Source organism: Salvelinus fontinalis, unplaced genomic scaffold (assembly GCF_029448725.1).
Source record: "Salvelinus fontinalis isolate EN_2023a unplaced genomic scaffold, ASM2944872v1 scaffold_0084, whole genome shotgun sequence".
Classification (NCBI taxonomy): Eukaryota; Metazoa; Chordata; class Actinopteri; order Salmoniformes; family Salmonidae; genus Salvelinus; species Salvelinus fontinalis.
The window spans coordinates 1-17,486 of record NW_026600293.1 but is presented as its reverse complement, the minus strand read 5'-3'; the positions used below and the strand labels follow the sequence as shown (position 1 = coordinate 17,486).

At 39.9% G+C, this 17,486-nt stretch overlaps 1 pseudogene; it reads left to right on the top strand.

Annotated features, from left to right (window-relative positions):
* Nucleotides 1-394: 394 nt before the first annotated feature.
* LOC129842991 (protein FAM98B-like) lies at nucleotides 395-7,675 on the top strand (annotated as a pseudogene).
* Nucleotides 7,676-17,486: the final 9,811 nt, after the last annotated feature.

Here is a 17,486-nt window from a genome sequence, read left to right as displayed (position 1 = left end):
TTTTTCATTGAGCAAATTTCAAGACTGGTAAGCGGGATGGGTTTATTATAGTACCAATTCCTCCCATTCGAGTGAAATTCATTGCATAAGGTTTTCCCATGTGAAAGTCACCTATACTATAATAGTATTTTGTTGAATTACCTGACAAGATAGTTATGGTTTTATAGTAGATTAATAGCATTATCTATAGATCATGGGCCATGGCATAACACAAATGAAACATTTTCATTCACATAAATGAATTGTAAATTATATTTCAGAATGGGATGTCATGTAACTCCCTTTTCATAGTGCGCTTTTTGATGATATTATTATACTTTTTTAGTCCACGGAAGACGTGACGATAGTCCGGGAAGTTATTAGCGGGAACACACTAAGCGGAATGTAATTAACCAAGATGCATGTTCCATTACGGATTTAATTTGCTACACCTACCTCGCGGCATGTTTTTCAAAACGGCGTGGCTAGGTTAGCTCGTAGAGAATGATATGTTTGTATTACAATGTCACACTCAAGCTCCTATCGGTTACATCTTTAAAGTAAAAGGAATCTTCTGATATTGTTGTCTACCACAATGGAAAGTGATATTTTAGATGCGCTGGAACAAGTTGGGTAAGCAAGTATATTATGCACAACAACAACACCACCACCGATGACGCTGCCCGCTAGCATGGGTGTTAACAATGTAACAGTGTTGGGGAGTAGTGAACTACATGTATTTCAACTAGTAATTTAACTACATTTGCAGTAGCTTGGTGGTAGTTTAAATTCAAATCTAGGTATCTAGCTAACTTTAGTGTTTTAATAAATGTGCCATATAGAGCAGCGGTGTAACGTTAACTAGTTAACTACTGGAACTACACTTTTTTTGTGCAAAAATCAATTCTGGGTTAAGTAGGAAATCATTTCCTTTCTCTTTCGGCATCAGACCTGCCCAATTCTCCCTTGAAACATAGTTTTTGTGTTTAAATGGGCTGAATAGAGTCCCACAGTGGAGGTAACGTTATAGTAATACCCATAAAACAGGTTATGGTTCCAATTGTCTTTCCACAATACATTTTTCCCATAAGGGATTTTAGAAAAACTTCAAATAAGGGCTGTGTTTTGTGTAGGCTTACCCCGGCGTGACGTTTTGATAACCATGTAAATCTCTCGGGCAAGGTGACTTAATAAAGCCGAATATATTGAGTAAACTCTCAGATTCGAAAATGCTAATTGGCATCAAAGTAGACATCATGCAAAACCACAAATGCCTGCAAGCTCCTGCACGTCATCTCTAGCAGACTCCTTTGCTAACAGGCATTGTGTCAATTTCAAACTTGCACAAGATAGTTCACAGAATTGTCAATTTAAAGAAATGTTGCCAATTTATTCATTACTACATTTAGCTAACATTATATCGTTAATCCAGAGATTCTTACCTTTGCCTCGATTCGGCAGTCTTGTCCAGATCATCATGGCATTTGTTGTCCTATATGATAGCGACACTAGCAGTTAATTAGTATTTCATTTTTTGGGGGGGGTTATTTTGGCTTTACAGGTTAATATATTGATAAAAGTTATCTTGTCCTAGAGAGATTTACATGGTTATCAAAATGTCACGCCAGGGTAAGCCTACACAAAACACAGACCTTGTTTTAAGTGTTTCTAAAATCCCCTATGGGAAAAATTAATGGCGAAAAAACTATTGGAACCATTTTCCTGTTTGAACGCAAGGTTTTATGGGTGTTATGACTCATACTGTGCTCTATTACACGTTCTGTTAACATATGACCCTAAAGTGTTTTTGATTTACATATGAGCATTTTTCACTAAGTAGTTTGGATGTAGTCAACTTCTTTTTCATAATAGCTTTAGTTAAGTAAACTATATTTACTAGAGCTTTAATGTAGCTCAACTTCGTCAAGTGTGGAGTAATTGGTAGCTTGGTAAACCTATATTTTCATAGTAGCTTCCCCAACACTGCAATATACAGTGAACAAAACTATAGACGCAACATGTAAAGTGTTGGTTTCATGAGCTGAAATATAAGATCCAAGAAATGTCCCATATGCACAAAAAGCTTATTTATTTTTAAATATTCTGCACAAATGTGTTTACTTCCCTGTTAATGAGCATTTCTCCTTTGCCAAGATAATCCATCCACTTGACAGGTGTGGCATATCAAGAATCTGATTTAACGGCATGATCATTATACAGTTCACGGTGTGCTGGGGACACTCTAAAATGTGCAGTTTTGTCACACAACACAATGCCACGGACGTCTCAGATTTTGAAGGAGTGTGCAATTGGTGTGCTGACTGCAGGAAAGTCCACCAGAGCTGTTGCCAGATAATTGAATGTTCATTTCTCCACCATAAGCTGCCTCCAATGTTGTTTTAGAGAATTTGGCAGTAGGCCCAACCGGCCTCATAACCGCAGACCACGTGTATGGCGTTGTGTAGAAGAGCTGATGTCAACCCAGTGCTGATTTGTATTTTATTTTATTGCACAAAAATACTGTGAGGAGATCCTGAGTCCCGTTTTTCTTTACGGTATCTGTGACCAACAGATGCATGTCTGTACTCCCAGTCACGTGAGCCATAGATTAGGACCTAATGAAAATGATTTAAATTGACCGATTTCCTCATGAACTGTGACCCTGGAAAATCAATGAGATTGTTGCAAGTTGAGTTTTATATTTTTGTTCAGTATGCTTAACTAGTGTAGTCGTTCTAGACAGTGGTAGAAAAATATAAGGGTCCTTTGCTTATTCCCTCGCAAATGCATCCATACAACATCCAAGTGCTATTATAGCTATGATTCAATGCTAGCGTACAGGTAGATCATATTGTTTGTTGGTGTGCAGGTATGAAGGACCTCTGCAGACTGAGGAGAGGCTTGTCAGAGCATGTGAAGGTGGACTGTTATCAACGGAGTATGTCACCCTATGCATGTGGTTAGCATCCCGTCTGAAACCGTTATGTGATCTGGAAGAGAGCATTTCGTCAGGTTCAGGTGAGCCAAAAGACATCACCTCTCACTGTCCCATTTGATTGAAAAGTGTTTTATTAAATCGGATACTATTGCCATTGCTATGTTAATTCTGAAACGTGTGTTTAGGTGACACTGGTGGGCTTCAGTTTGAGATGAGTGGCATGCTGAAGGAGTTGCAGTGCCCTTATCAAGGCCTTGTTTCCGGGATTATACAGGAAGGGCTGCAGAATAAGAAAGATTATCTAAAGCTAGTATGTAAGTATTGAATTGGCCATCTGTCCAGAATACTGGGCTGAGTACCATCATGTTCTTTAAAAAAGAAAAATATTTAACCTTTATTTAACTAGGCAAGTCAGTTAACACAAATTCTTATTTACAATGACGGCCGAGGAACAGTGTGTTAACTGCCTTGTTCAGGGGCAGAACGACAGATTTTTACCTTGTCAGCTCGAGGATTCGATCTAGCAGCCTTTCGGTTACTGTCCCTACGCTCTAACCAGCTACCTGCCGCCCATGATGCCCTTTTTGGTATGTTGCGGCTCTGCCATGGTTCAGACTTACACCTTTCCTCATATAAATCAAATTTTATTGGTCGCATACACATATTTAGCAGATGTTGTTGTGGGTGTAACGAAATGCTTGTTCTTAGCTCCAACAGTATCTAACAATGCAGACAAATCTAAAAGTAAAACAATGGAATTAAATATATAAATATTAGGATGAACAATGTCAGTGGCATTGACTAAAGTACAGTATGTAAACATGATTAAAGTGACCAGTGATTCCATGTCTATGTACATACAGTAGGGCAGCATCCTCTAAAGTGCAGGGTTGAGTAACCGGGTGGTAGCAGGCTAGTGGAGTGACGAAGTTCAGGGCAGAGATAGAAGCTGTTTTTCAGTCTCTCAGTCCCAGCTTTGATCTACCTGTACTGACCTCACCTTCTGCATAATAGCAGGGTGAACAGGCCATGGCTCGGGTGGTTTAGGTCTTGAGTTTTCATTTTGCATGTTTGTTTTTTTACCTGTGGCTCCTATCTTTATTCTGCAGTGTTTTTATGCTCTGAGCTACAAGCTGCACAGATAGTAAAGAGACGACCTGCTAAGGACAAAGAACACAAAGACCGAAACGATCTCCAGGCAATCTGTGAAACACTGAAGCTCCCAGAGCCAAGAGAGCAGGGAGTAGCAGTGCTGTTCTCTGGGATAGGGAAAAAGGTGTGTTCACTTCCTCTGAGCTCAGAAGTTTTGATATACAAAAGCTGCAAAAACAGCCTTCGTTAACCCAATAGAAAGTCCTGAATGCATAGCCATTGATTTTTATCATTGTCTTTGTATTCAACAGATGCATTGTATCCGGTAGTGCCTTCAGAAAGTATTCACACCCCTTGACTTTTTCCAAATGTTGTTACAGCCTGAATTTAAAATGGATTAAATTGGGATTTTGTTTGTCACTGGCCTACACACAATACCCGAATGTCAAAGTGGAATTATGTACTTTGACATCTTTACAAATGAAAAGCTGAAATGTCTTAAGTCAATAAGTTGCATGGACTCAATATGTGTGCAATAATAGTGTTTAACATGATTTTTGAATGACTACCTCATCTCTGTACACCACACATACAGTTATCTATAAAGGTCCCTTAATTGAGCAGTGAATTTCAAACACAGATTCTACTACAAAGACCAGGGATGTTTTCCAGGGCCTTGCAAAGAAGGGCACCTATAAGTTGATGGGTAAATAAAAAGCAGACACTGAATATCCATTTGAACATGGTGAAGTTATTCATTACACTTTGGATAGTGTATTAATACACCCAGTCACTACAATCATACAGGCGTCCTTCCTAACTCAGTTGCCAGAGAGGAAGGAAACCGCACAGGGATTTCACCATGGTGACTTTAAAATAGTTAGAATTGAATGTCTGTGATAGGAGAACTGAGGATGGATCAAAAACATTGTAGCTACACCACAATACTAACCTAGTTGACAGGGTGAAAAGAAGGAAGCTTGTACAAAATAAAAATATTCCAAAACATGCATTCTGTTTGTATCAAGCCACTAAAGTAGTATTGAAATAAAATGTGGCAAAGCAATTAACTTTTAGTCCAAAATACTGTTATTTGGGTCAAATATAGCACATTACTGAGTACCACTCCATATTTTCAAGCATAGTGGTGGCTGCATCATGTTATGGGTATGCTTGTAAAAGTTTTTTAGGATAAAAAAATAAAGGGAATGGAACTAGGCGAAGAACATTGTTCAGTCTGCTATCTACCAGACACTTGGAGATGAATTCACTTTTCAGCAGGACAGTAATATAAAACACAAGGCCAAACCTACAATGGAGTTGCTTACCAAGAAGACAGAGTCCAAGTTACAGTTTATGGCAAGACCTGAAAATGGTTGTCTAGCAGTTATCAACAACCAATTTGACTGCTTGAAGAATTTTTAAAATAATAATTGGCAAATGTTGCATAATCCAAGTGTGGAAAGCTCTTAGACTTACCCAGAAAGACTCAAAGCAGTAATGGCTGCCAATGGTGCTTGTACAAAATATTGACTTAAGTATTCACACCCATGAAATTGTTTGTATTTGAATAAATATGCAACGTTTTCTAAAAATATGTTTTCACTTTGTCATTATGGGGTATTGTGTGTAGATGGATGAGACATCTATTTAATCCATTTTAAAATCAGGCTGTAACAACAAAATGTGGAATAAGTCAAGGAGTATGAATACTTTCTGAAAGCACTATGTATTTCCAGATAAACGCAGTGCTTCAAGAGCTTCCAAAGGATCACATTGGAAAGCCAGTTCTGAAGAAATCTCTCGACAGTGAACAGTCGGTAAGCAGACTGCATTCAGAATTTCACCCATTTTTGTGGGGGCAAAGGGTATAAGTCCTGCTAAGGCATGAGGGGATGCCAAGTGTGCATTGAATATGGGCCTTGTCTCCACAGGAGTGGCTGGAGCAGATCAACACGGTCCTGTCCTCAGAGTATGAGTGCCGGCGGAGGATGCTGATCAAACGGCTTGACGTCGCTGCAGTCTTTCGGCTGGTCAGAGAGAGCCAAGGCAGGTGGAGTGCTCTGGTGTATCTTGATAGTCTCAACTTTAGTGACCCCTTTAAATCGGCAGGCTACTCCCTTTCTGCTCTTTCTATGCAGAATGTCATTGTGCGTGTCCTATGCTCAACAAACTGTCTTGTCTGTCTGTTAGGAGAGAGTTGATAGCATGGCCAGGGCCTACCAGTCTAAGAGACACACCCTGTCCCAGAGTTCATCTGTAGGCATGGCTCACCTGCTGGCAGCCAGGGAGGACATATGCAACGTGGTGAAGACCAGCAGTGGCTCCAGCACAGCGAATACTGCCTGTGCTGTCAATAAGGTACTGTAGCCTTCCAGAATGGAATGTGACCCAAGGTATTGTGTCATGTCTAATGAGTGTACATAAGTCTTGAGCATTTAGGCCAAGTACCCAGCAATGGAATCTCACTAATGTTGAGTTTCCATCTTAGATACACCCCAGTGTTTAACCCAAAAGGCTCAGACTTTTCTGTTTCCATTTATGCGGACTGGCACCCATGTCTCACTGGACCATGGCTCTGACTTGGGGCCAAAGCCAAGCTACTGGTATTTTTCAGCTGTCATTTGCATAACAATAGCTACCTGTGAACCTTAACACCTCACAAAGCAACTGTCTTGTTTTTTTCTACCTTTATTTAACTAGGCAAGTTAGTGAAGAACAAATTCTTATTTACAATGACGGCCTAACCCGGACGACGCTGTGCCAATTGTGATACAGCCTGGAATCGAACCAGGGTCTGTAGTGACGCCTCTAGCACTGAGATGCAGTGCCTTAGACCGCTGTGCCACTCGGGAGCCCATGGTGCAGAGGTTGTTGAGTATGCTTGCCCCAAGTATTTAGTGTCGCACTCCTGATGGAAACAAGTATACGAGAGCTAGCATTAACATGAAACACAGGCAACACAATGGGGTGGGGTACGTCTTAGGTGGAAGTGCAGCATAAATGACTAAAATGTTCTCCATCCATTGTCCTGTCATTGACCTACCATTGTATTTCTCTTCTATAGATCCTGATGGGTAGGGTGCCAGATAGAGGCGGCCGGCCCTCTGAGATAGACGCCCCCCTCCCTGAGATGCCAGCCTGGCAGAAGAGACAAGACGGCAGAGGGGGTTGGGGAGGTGGTGGTTGGGGAGGGGGTAAGAGTGGCGGGAGAGGTGGTGGAGCTGGTTGGGGTCATGTAGGAAAGAGAGGACGTTATCAATACTAACTTACCAGGGTTTTTTAAAACAAAAGCCAGACAGTGTTCAATAGGTCAACTGAAACCTACTCGTGGTTATGTGTGTCGCTAAGTGCAACACTAAGGCATTGCTTATTTGGAGTGATAGGTACAGAATGTTACTGTATGGACTCTTAAATTTTTGTCACTGATTTGTGTTCATTTTCAGAGTTCTTATGAACTGTGTTGCTGTGGAGAGTTGTAGAAGCAATACCGAGAGTAAGTCAAACTCACTGACCATTTTTATATAGTTTAATGTATTTTCTCATTGTATGTTGGTAGTTTTATCAAATTAACTTTTTGGAAATTGGAATTGTGGTAATGACCTTTTTGATTTGAAGACTTAATCCGATTGACTTGAATAATAAAATGCTTTCTTCAGATTTAAATGTCTAGGTTTCCTGTGTGTGTGTGTACTTGTCTTTGTCTTGTGTAATTCCTTATGCATAGATATTTAATTAGTTTTACATGAGTTGAGTTCATTCACTCTCATGGATTGGCCTCTTGTATCAGAAATTTGGTGTGACTTGTGTCATAATTACCGTGACCTTACAAAACCAGTGGCTAGAACGTTGGCGGTATAGTGCTTCAAGTACAACTGCAAGTGCTCTCGCCATCCACAGCGAGACACTGGATGGTGCAAACATTTAGTGAAAGACGGTAGCAGCATCGATCGGGCAGAGATTCTTAATTCATCTGATCCGCATGTGGATAGCCTATGCGTAGTCGGCAGAAAAATGCTAACATCCGGTTTTCAGGGATATAGTATTTAACCCAACTCCTGTTTTCCCTGAAAAACAGAAGTGGGAACTGCTGAGTCGTCTTTCTATGCCTGCTACTTTATGTGGATGACGAGCGTCCTGATAGCCGACCTCACCTAGAGTAAGAATCTTTACTTGGTGGAAAATGCAGAGCTCCAGAAAATCCAAGTGACAGAGGAAATACACAAGGCTCTGTGTAAAGAGAACACAGACCTGAAGAATGAGTGGAAAGCCTGGAATGGGGAACACGATAAGGGACAGGATCTGGGAGATGTGTAAAGCCCTGAATGAGTGCATCAGCAAAGGTGTACAGCTGGAGAGTGGAGACTCGACGCCTTGAGCTTAAATGGCAGAGCGGCACAGCCAGGAATCAGATTGAAATTATGAAGGGTGATCTGTCCATTTAAAGACCAAATCACTTTTCTTCACAAGGGTTAGTTGATTGAGGAGATGCAAAACTGTTAGGAGTTTTATGAAAAATGACTAAACAATGTCTACATTTAGATAAAACTAATTGAACTCTACCCTGTATTATATCTGATTAATAATGTTAATTCATAAGGAAGGGATTATGTAGCATGAACAAGGAGTAATTAAAACAAACACCATTCCAACTTAGTTGAAGAGGTATGTGGTGTGGGTTATAAAGTAAGCCAAAAGGATCATTAAACTATGGTTGAACCGACTCATCTAAACATCTCAGGGCTAAGTTAAGGCAGTGAGTAACTCCCTAGGTCTTCAATTATCTTGAGCTGTCTGCTAAAGTGGTAATAAATTATAGTTAAACTTCAAGAGTTAATCTAGTGATATTGTGTCATGTGTGTGCACTGGTGAGTTGGAATTAACTTTTGATCCTGTTTTCTTGGTCAAGGGGAGGAGCTTTATTCTGTGTAAATGACGTCATGTTTTGTATATAAACTGTTTGTGGTTAAATGGGAGCGCGCTCTCGAGAATAAATACTATTATCTAATTTTAATAAGACTGGTCCCTGTCTATTTTATGCTAATAAGTATCTTACAAATTCTTAGAAATAGACAGAGTGATTTTAATTAATGAGTACATAAAGGAATTATAAAATTCCCCTAACAAAAACTCAGTGGGAAAATGTAATTCTCACATCCTGGTGTTGCAGGAGAGGCTAAAGAAGTTGGATGAGAGAATTACTGAAGCCAAAGACGCTGGCAAAACACAGCTCCGATGCACCGTTGAGGATGAGACCGAAAGTGGAGGTGGCGGCTCCACTCGCTCCGACCCAAAGATTGTTGAGAAGTCTATTCGGGGGACAACAGAAGATGGTCTACAAGGCAGGGTTGCTGGCCTTGAGCGTGATGGTGCCACTGTGTAATGGCCTGTGTGTCCAGCTGCCAAGATGGCCCTGGGGGGGCCTTCGGATCAGTGGTGGAAAAAGTACCCAATTGTCATACTTGAGTGAAAGTAAAGATACTTTCATAGAAAATGACCCAGTAAAATACTTGAGTAAAAGTATTTGGTTTTAAATGTAATTGTTAAAATATACTTAAGTATCAAATCACTTCAAATTCCTAATTAAGCTAACCAGATGGCACCATTTTCTTTTTTTTATTTCACCTTTATTTAACCAGGTAGGCCAGTTGAGACCAAGTTCTCATTTACAACTGCGACCTGGCCAATATAAAGCAAAGCAGTGCGACAAAAACAACAGAGTTACACATAAATAAACGTGCAGTCAATAACACAATAGAAAAATCTATGTACAGTGTGTGCAAATGTAGAAAAGTAGGGGTAAGGCAATAAATAGGCCATAGAGGCAAAATAATAATTACAATTTAGCATTAACACTGGAGTGATAGATATGCAGATGATGTGCAAGTAGAAATGTTGGGGAGCAAGAGGGTAAGTAATATGCGGATGAGGTAGTTGGGTGTGCTATTTACAGATTGGCTTTGTACAGGTACAGTGATCGGAAAGCTGCTTAAAGTTAGAGGGAGATAAGACTCCAGCTTCAGTGATTTTTGCAATTTGTTCCAGTCATTGGCAGCAGAGAACTGGAAGGAAAGGTGGCCAAAGGAGGAATTGGCTTTGGGGATGACCAGTGAAATATACCTGCTGGAGCGTGTGCTACGGAGGAGTGTTGCTATGGTGACCAGTGAGCTGAGAAAAGGTGGGGCTTTCCCTTCAAAGACTTATAGATGACCTGGAGCCAGTGGGTTTGGCGACGAATATGTAGTGAGGACCAGCCAACGAGAGCATACAGGTCGCAGTGGTGGGTAGTATATGGGGCTTTGGTGACAAAAACGGATGGCCACGGAAGGAGTGTTGTATGGCGTTGAAGCTTGTTTGGAGGTTTGTTAGCACAGTGTCCAAAGAAGGGCCAGATGTATACAGAATAGTGTCGCCTGCGTAGAGGTTAATCAGAGAATCACCAGCAGCAAGAACGACATCATTGATATATACAGAGAAAAGAGTTGGCCCGAGAATTGAACCCTGTGGCAGAGGTCCGGACAACAACTAGTTGGTGAACCAGGCGAGGCAGTCATTTGAGAAGCCAATGCTATTAAGATTTCGGTGATTGACAGTCGAAAGCCTTGGCCAGGTCAATAAAGACGGCTGCACAGTACTGTCTTTTATCGATGCCGGTTATGATATCGTTTAGGACCTTGAGTGTGGCTGAGGTGCACCCATGACCAGCTCGGAAACTAGATTGCATAGCGGAGAAGGTACGGTGGGATTCTAAATGATCGGTGATCTGTCAACTTGGCTTTCGAAGATTTTAGAAAGGCAGGGCAGGATGGATTTAGGTCTAACAGTTTGGGTCTAGTGTCTCCCCCTTTGAAGAGGGGGATGACCGCGGCAGCTTTCCAATCTTTGGGGATCTCAGATGATACAAAAGAGGTTGAATAGGCTAGTAATAGGGGTTGCAATAGTTTCGAAAGAGAGTTTTAGAAAGAGAGGGTCTAGATTGTCTAGCCCGGCTGAATTGTAGGGGTCCAGATTTTACAGCTCTTTCAAAACATCTGTCTGGATTTGGGTGAAGGAGAGGGGGGGGGGGGGGGGGGGGCTTGGGCAAGTTGCTGCAGGAGGTGCTGAGATGTTGGCCGGTGTAGGGGTAGCCAGGTAGCCAGCATGGCCAGCTGTAGAAAAAAAATATTGAAATTATCGGTGATGACAGTGTTTCCTATCCTCAGTGCAGTGTGCAGCTGGTAGGAGGTGCTCTTATTCTCCATGGACTTTACAGTGTCCCAAAACGTTTTGGTATTAGTGCTACAGGATGCAAATTTCTGTTTGAAAAAGCTAGCCTTAGATTTCCTAACTGACTGAATATATTGGTTCCTGACGTCCCTGAAAAGTTGCATATCGCGGGGGCTATTCAATGCTAATGCAGAACGCCACAGGATGTTTTTATGCTGGTCAAGGGCAGTTAAGTCTGGCGTGAACCAAGGACTATATCAGTTCTTAGTTCTACATTTTTTGAAAGGGGCATGCTTATTTAAGATGGTGAGGGGAGCACTTTTGAAGAGCAATCAGGCATCCTCTACTAATGGCATGAGGTCAATATCCTTCCAGGATACCTGAGCCAGGTTGATTAGAAAGGCCTGCTCGCTGAAGTGTTTTAGGGAGCGTTTAACTGCAGACCCATTTCGCACGCAGGCAATGAGGCAGTGAACGCTGAGATCCTGGTTGAAGACAGCAGAGGTGTATTTGGAGGGCAGGTTGGTCAGGATGATATCTAAGAGGGTGTGCCCATGGTTACGGATTTAGGGTTGTACCTGGTAGGTTCCTTGATAATTTGTGTGAGATTGAGAGCATCTATCTTAGATTGTAGGATGGCTGGGGTGTTAAGCATGTCCCAGTTTAGGTCACCTAACAGTACAAACTCTGAAGATTGATCAATTCACATATGGTGTCCAGGGCACAGCTGGGGGCTGAAGGGGGTCTATAACAGGCAGCAACGGTGAGAGACTTGTTTCTGGAAAGGTGGATTTTTAAAAGTAGAAGATCGACTTGTTTGGGCACAGACCTGGATAGTATGACAGAACCCTGGATAGCCAGGGGCACACGCCAACACTCCAACATCATTTACAAACAAAGCATGTGTGTTTAGTGAGTCTGCCAGATCAGAGGCAGTAGGGATAACCAGGGATGTTCTCTTGATAAGTGCGTGAATGGACCATGTTCCTGTTCTGCTAAGAATTAGAAATGTAAGTACTTTTGGGTGGCAAGGAAAATATAAGAGTAAAATAATTTTCTTTAGGGACTGTAGTGAAGTAAAAGTGAAAAATATAAATATTAAAGTACAGATACTTAAGTAAAAATACATTCAAGTGCTAAAGTACTTTACGCCACTGCTTAGGATTCAGGAAGATACTTTTTCCAAACCCTATTTTACTATTGCTTACTCTATACCTCTTCCCTTCTGAATATCTCCACCCCTCTTCCGTATGTTCAGTAAAGTTTAGTTTTTTAACCAAAGAAAACTCCTGATTTACTTAGGCTATTCATAGCACTTGAGATAACAGAGAAGCTACATTATCATATATTGTATATGGCATAAAAGTGATATGGTGTTAGTGTAAGTGACGGTACAGCCATCTATGTTTCCGAACTAGGACCTGAGGTGACCCTGATGATGAGTAAATGCACTTTCCTATATGTCCAGTGGGTGACAGGATATATATGGTCTGAGTTCCAGAGATCACAAAAATAAACTATAGCTGCGAGTAGCAAGGATCAAAACCCAGGATGACAGTAAGGACACATCAGTTGGATAACAAAGCAAGCACTCCTTTCCTACATGACAATCAGTGAAAGCATTACCATGTTAATCTCTCAATACCATAAGGATGACGCAAGTGAAGTTTAGTCTAGGTAATCATTTTTAAAACCATTACTTAAATTATTGAGTTTATCTATCTATATAGATCAACTGAATGCGCAAGCAGCAGGAATTCCGTTCTCATTTCCCAGATAAAATATCCGGTGTAAATTTGCACAAATTTCTAAAAACCTGTTTTTGCTTTGTCATTATGGGGTATTGTGTGTAGAATGATTAGGGGGGAGGGACACACAATTTAAGAATAATGCTGTACAGTAACAAAATGTGGAAAAAGTCAAGGGTTCTGAATACTTTCCGAATACACTGTATATATATATATTTTGCATTCATTTGCATGAGACAAACTCTACTTGATCAAGTTATTTCTCTAGTATCCACTGATGCCAATGACATCTGTAGTGCCGCCAACTGGTCTGGTGCAGCCGTCTAAGGGTGCAGTGACTTTATATTCACACAGCTTCTAAGGACATATACATATGGTTTACATACCAAATTTCATGGCACCATGTCTGGAGTGAATCTGATGTATGGTTTATGAGGATGATTGCAGATGATTTTCTCCAGATGGGCCTATATCAGAGATTGGCAACTGGCGGTCATTTCTGCTCTACCAGATGGTCCTCATAAGGAAATGAATGACAGTTAATACACTTTCTGAAACTCTGAAAGCAATTAATTTCACCTTCAAAACAATCCCCTTAGTACTATTCAGGTACGATGGCTAGAATGGCATGTACTTAGGGCACAGTATGTGTGAGCCACCTCAATTGTAGTACTATATGGGATAAATATTATTTTCAGTAACAAATCCATTTCAATATGTTAAAGGGACTGTTCCTGTTCAGGAATATCAATCAAAAGGCCAAGTGTAACATCTTGGATAAGCATTTGTAGGTGAACTAGGGGAGAACAAGCCCCTTCTCTTCGAAGCCATGGCAGTTCAAGGCCGACTGCGGTACTGCAGGCTTTGTTCGCCGAAAACAAGTGTACCCCATAATAGTGAATGGAAAAATTTGTGATCTTCGTGTAAATAAAGCACTTTTTTTTTTAAAGTCTATCATGATACCAACAATTGCTTCTAATACGCTCGATGTATGATCTTGAACCGATTATTTTTTAAATTGCACACAATAAATTAAGGATAATTTTGTTGCTAATGGTAGCTTGCAGTACCCCGGTCGGCCTTCAACTTGAGTTACTCAATGAGGGAGACAGCACTGAGCTAGTCTGCAAAGTCACTTCCCGGAGTAGCTCAAACTGCATGTTATGTGTCCATAGATGGGTTGGCTAACAATGTCATGAAAACTATGCGCACACATCCATGTGGCAGAAGTCAGCCTGTTTTTGTGATTCTGGATGGCCAGATTGCTAGCAAGAATGACAAGAACCTACCATGTGGGAAATCGTAAGTGGCTCGTTTCAGGTTGTTATTGATACCATGTCTTGTTTTGAGGTGTTTTGACTGAATTCATGTCAATGCTAATACGGCTCAAATTCACTAGCTAACCAACTGTAATGATGTATTTGAGAGACAAGTGGTCATTGTGCAAATGTATTTATGTTTTCAATAAACATTGGAGACAAAATATAGTTTGCATGTCAACAATCTAAGCCAACCTAATCTGTTTTGCCCCATGGTTGCGCATACATGTCGTTTTTGCTGTTAAGAATGCAGAGCAGTGCTTTATTATAGACAGACTTCTCCCCATCTTAGTTCCTGTTGTATCAATGTTTTTTGACCATGACAGTTTACAATCCAGGGTTACTCCAAGCAGTTTAGTCACATCAACTTGCTCAATTTCCACATAATTCATTACAAGAGTTAGTTGAGGTTTATAGTTTAGCGAATGATTTGTCCAGAATACAATGCCTTTATTTAGTATTTAGGACGTATTCCTTGCCACCCATTCTGAAATTAACTGCAGGTCTTTGTTGAGTGTTGCTGTCATTTCAGTCGCTGTGGTACCTGATGTTTATAGTCATCCGCATACATGGACACACTGGCTGTCCTCAAAGCCAGTGGCATGTCATTAGTAAAGATTGAAAAAAGTAAAAGGTCCTAGACAGCTGCCCTGGGAATTCCTGATTTTACCTGGATTTTGTTGTAGGCTTCCATTAAATACCTCCCTGTGTGTTTTGTTGGGACAGGTAACTCTATCCACAATATAGGGGGCGGCAGGGTAGCCTAATGGTTAGAGCGTTGGGCTAGTAACCGAAAGGTTGCAAGTTCAAATCCCTGAGCTGACAAGTTACATATCTGTCGTTCTGAACAAGGCAGTTAACCCACTGTTCCTAGGCCGTCATTGAAAATAAGAGTTTGTTCTTAACTGACTTGCCTAGTTAAATAAATAAAAAAAGGTTAAATGTAAGTCGCTCTGGATAAGAGCGTCTGCTAAATGATGTAAACAAACCAACATAAACATATAGCAAGGGGTGTAAAGCCAAAACATGTTTTTCCAGCAACAGACTATGATCTATGTCAAAAGCCACACTGAAATCTATCAAAACAGCCCCCACAATTTCTCTCAGCCAATCAATCATTTGTATAAGGGCTTTACTCTTCTTAGGTAGCGGAATTACTTTTGCTTCCCTACAGGCCTGAGGGCACACACTTTCTAGTAGGCTTAGATTGAAGATATAGCAAATAGGAGTGGCAATATCGTACACTATATTATCCTCAGTAATTTTCCATCCAAGTTGGCAGACCCTGGTGGCTTTTCACCTCTTCCACAGTTACTTTACGGAATTCAAAAATACAATGCTTGTGTTTCATAATTTGGTGTATGTTAAAATAATTTTTTTTTAAATGTAAAAGTATTATTATTTTTTTTTGGGGGGGGGGGGGTGGATCAGCTTAATATTGCGGAAAGAATGTTGCTTCCAATGTAATTGTCTGCATCATTTCCAATCCCCCATATGTTTTTGGGTAAATATATATATCCATTCACGTATGCATGCATATACACATACTGTATATACATACACATACATACTTTTTTTAAAGAGTATACCTTTATTATTATTCCCTGCAAACCCTACCACCGATCCCCCAATTGGAGTAAACTGATAAACATTTCTGTTTTTACCTTCAATTTATACATCTTATACACATTTTACAGACACAGTCTACTTTATAATAGTTCTCTCGTTTGTTCTTAGTCCTTCCTCTATTTCTGTTGTCCATCCAGTTTGATTTCCACTTGTAACTGTGCTATTTCACAATAGCTCCGCACCTATACACATTTCACAGATCCCGTATGCCCTACATTGTTTATCTTGTTATTAGTCCCACCCTTCAGCTCCACTCAACCTTTCCCATCTATCTTCCAACATCATCCATTTCGGATTTTTATTTGCCATATATTTTTCAACTGTGCTGTGATGCTTCACAAAAGATGTGAATCTTCCTATTCTCATAGCTTCCACGGATTGTAAATTAAAAATAAAACATTTTGCTAAAATAATTATTATATTATTGATTGATTGACTATGGCTTTTCAAATCCCCCAGTATTGCTATCTGTAGCGTTAGTTGTACGCAAATGTTGCAATTCTTCAACCATTCCTGGACCTGTGACCAAAAACGAGCTACATGCGGACAATACCAAAATAAATGGTCTAATGACTCTGCCTCCTCACAGCAGAATCTACAGAGCTGAGAAGATTGTATCCCCCATATATATAACATTCTATTAGTTGCAAGAATTTTGTACAATAATTTAAATTGTACAATAATTTAAAACATTTAAAAGTATTCCCCCCCCCCCGATATGTAAAAAGTTATTCTAATGACTTATCATATTTAGATAATCAAGCTTATCAAGCCTTTGCTCTTCTATTTGACCTAGTAATAGGCCTTGAGTTTTTCAGGTGTCCACCAAATAATATTTACTGTTAAATACATAGAACTGTTAAATACACAAGTTCTATGTATTTAACAGTAAATATTATTTGGTGGACACCTGAAAAACTCAAGGCCTATTACTAGGTCAAATAGAAGAGCAAAGGAGAAATCCTAAACCACCATAGGGGGAACATGGCAACACTTCTACACTCCTCAGATGCAAGTGCACTGCACCAAAGATAGATTTCATTTTAAAACTAACCATTGTCATCTTCCACGGTCAAGCAGACAACAGCAGTCCAATGTAATCAAGAGTGATTTTAAGATCCTTCTAAATTCAAAATCAAAACATTAGTCGAGTCATTCATTGTAAAAAACATCATCTAGCGTGCACATTGGAATTTTTTATTTTTTTTTATCTGTAATTATACTGATATGCAAAAATCTGATTTAGATTCTAATTGCAACTTCAACATGGTTTCACTATATACAGCTAGGTATTTCACTGAAAAAGTGCTGCGTTTCATGTGAGTAATTGTTTAGTGTAGAGGTCGACCGATTATGATTTTTCAACGCCGATACCGATACTTGAGGGCAAAAAAAGCCGATACCGATTAATTGTCCGATTTAAAAAATAAAAATATGTATTTTCATATATATATACATATATATATATATATATATACATATACATATACATATATATACATATATATATACATATATATATATATATATATATATATATATATATATATATATATATACATACATACATACATA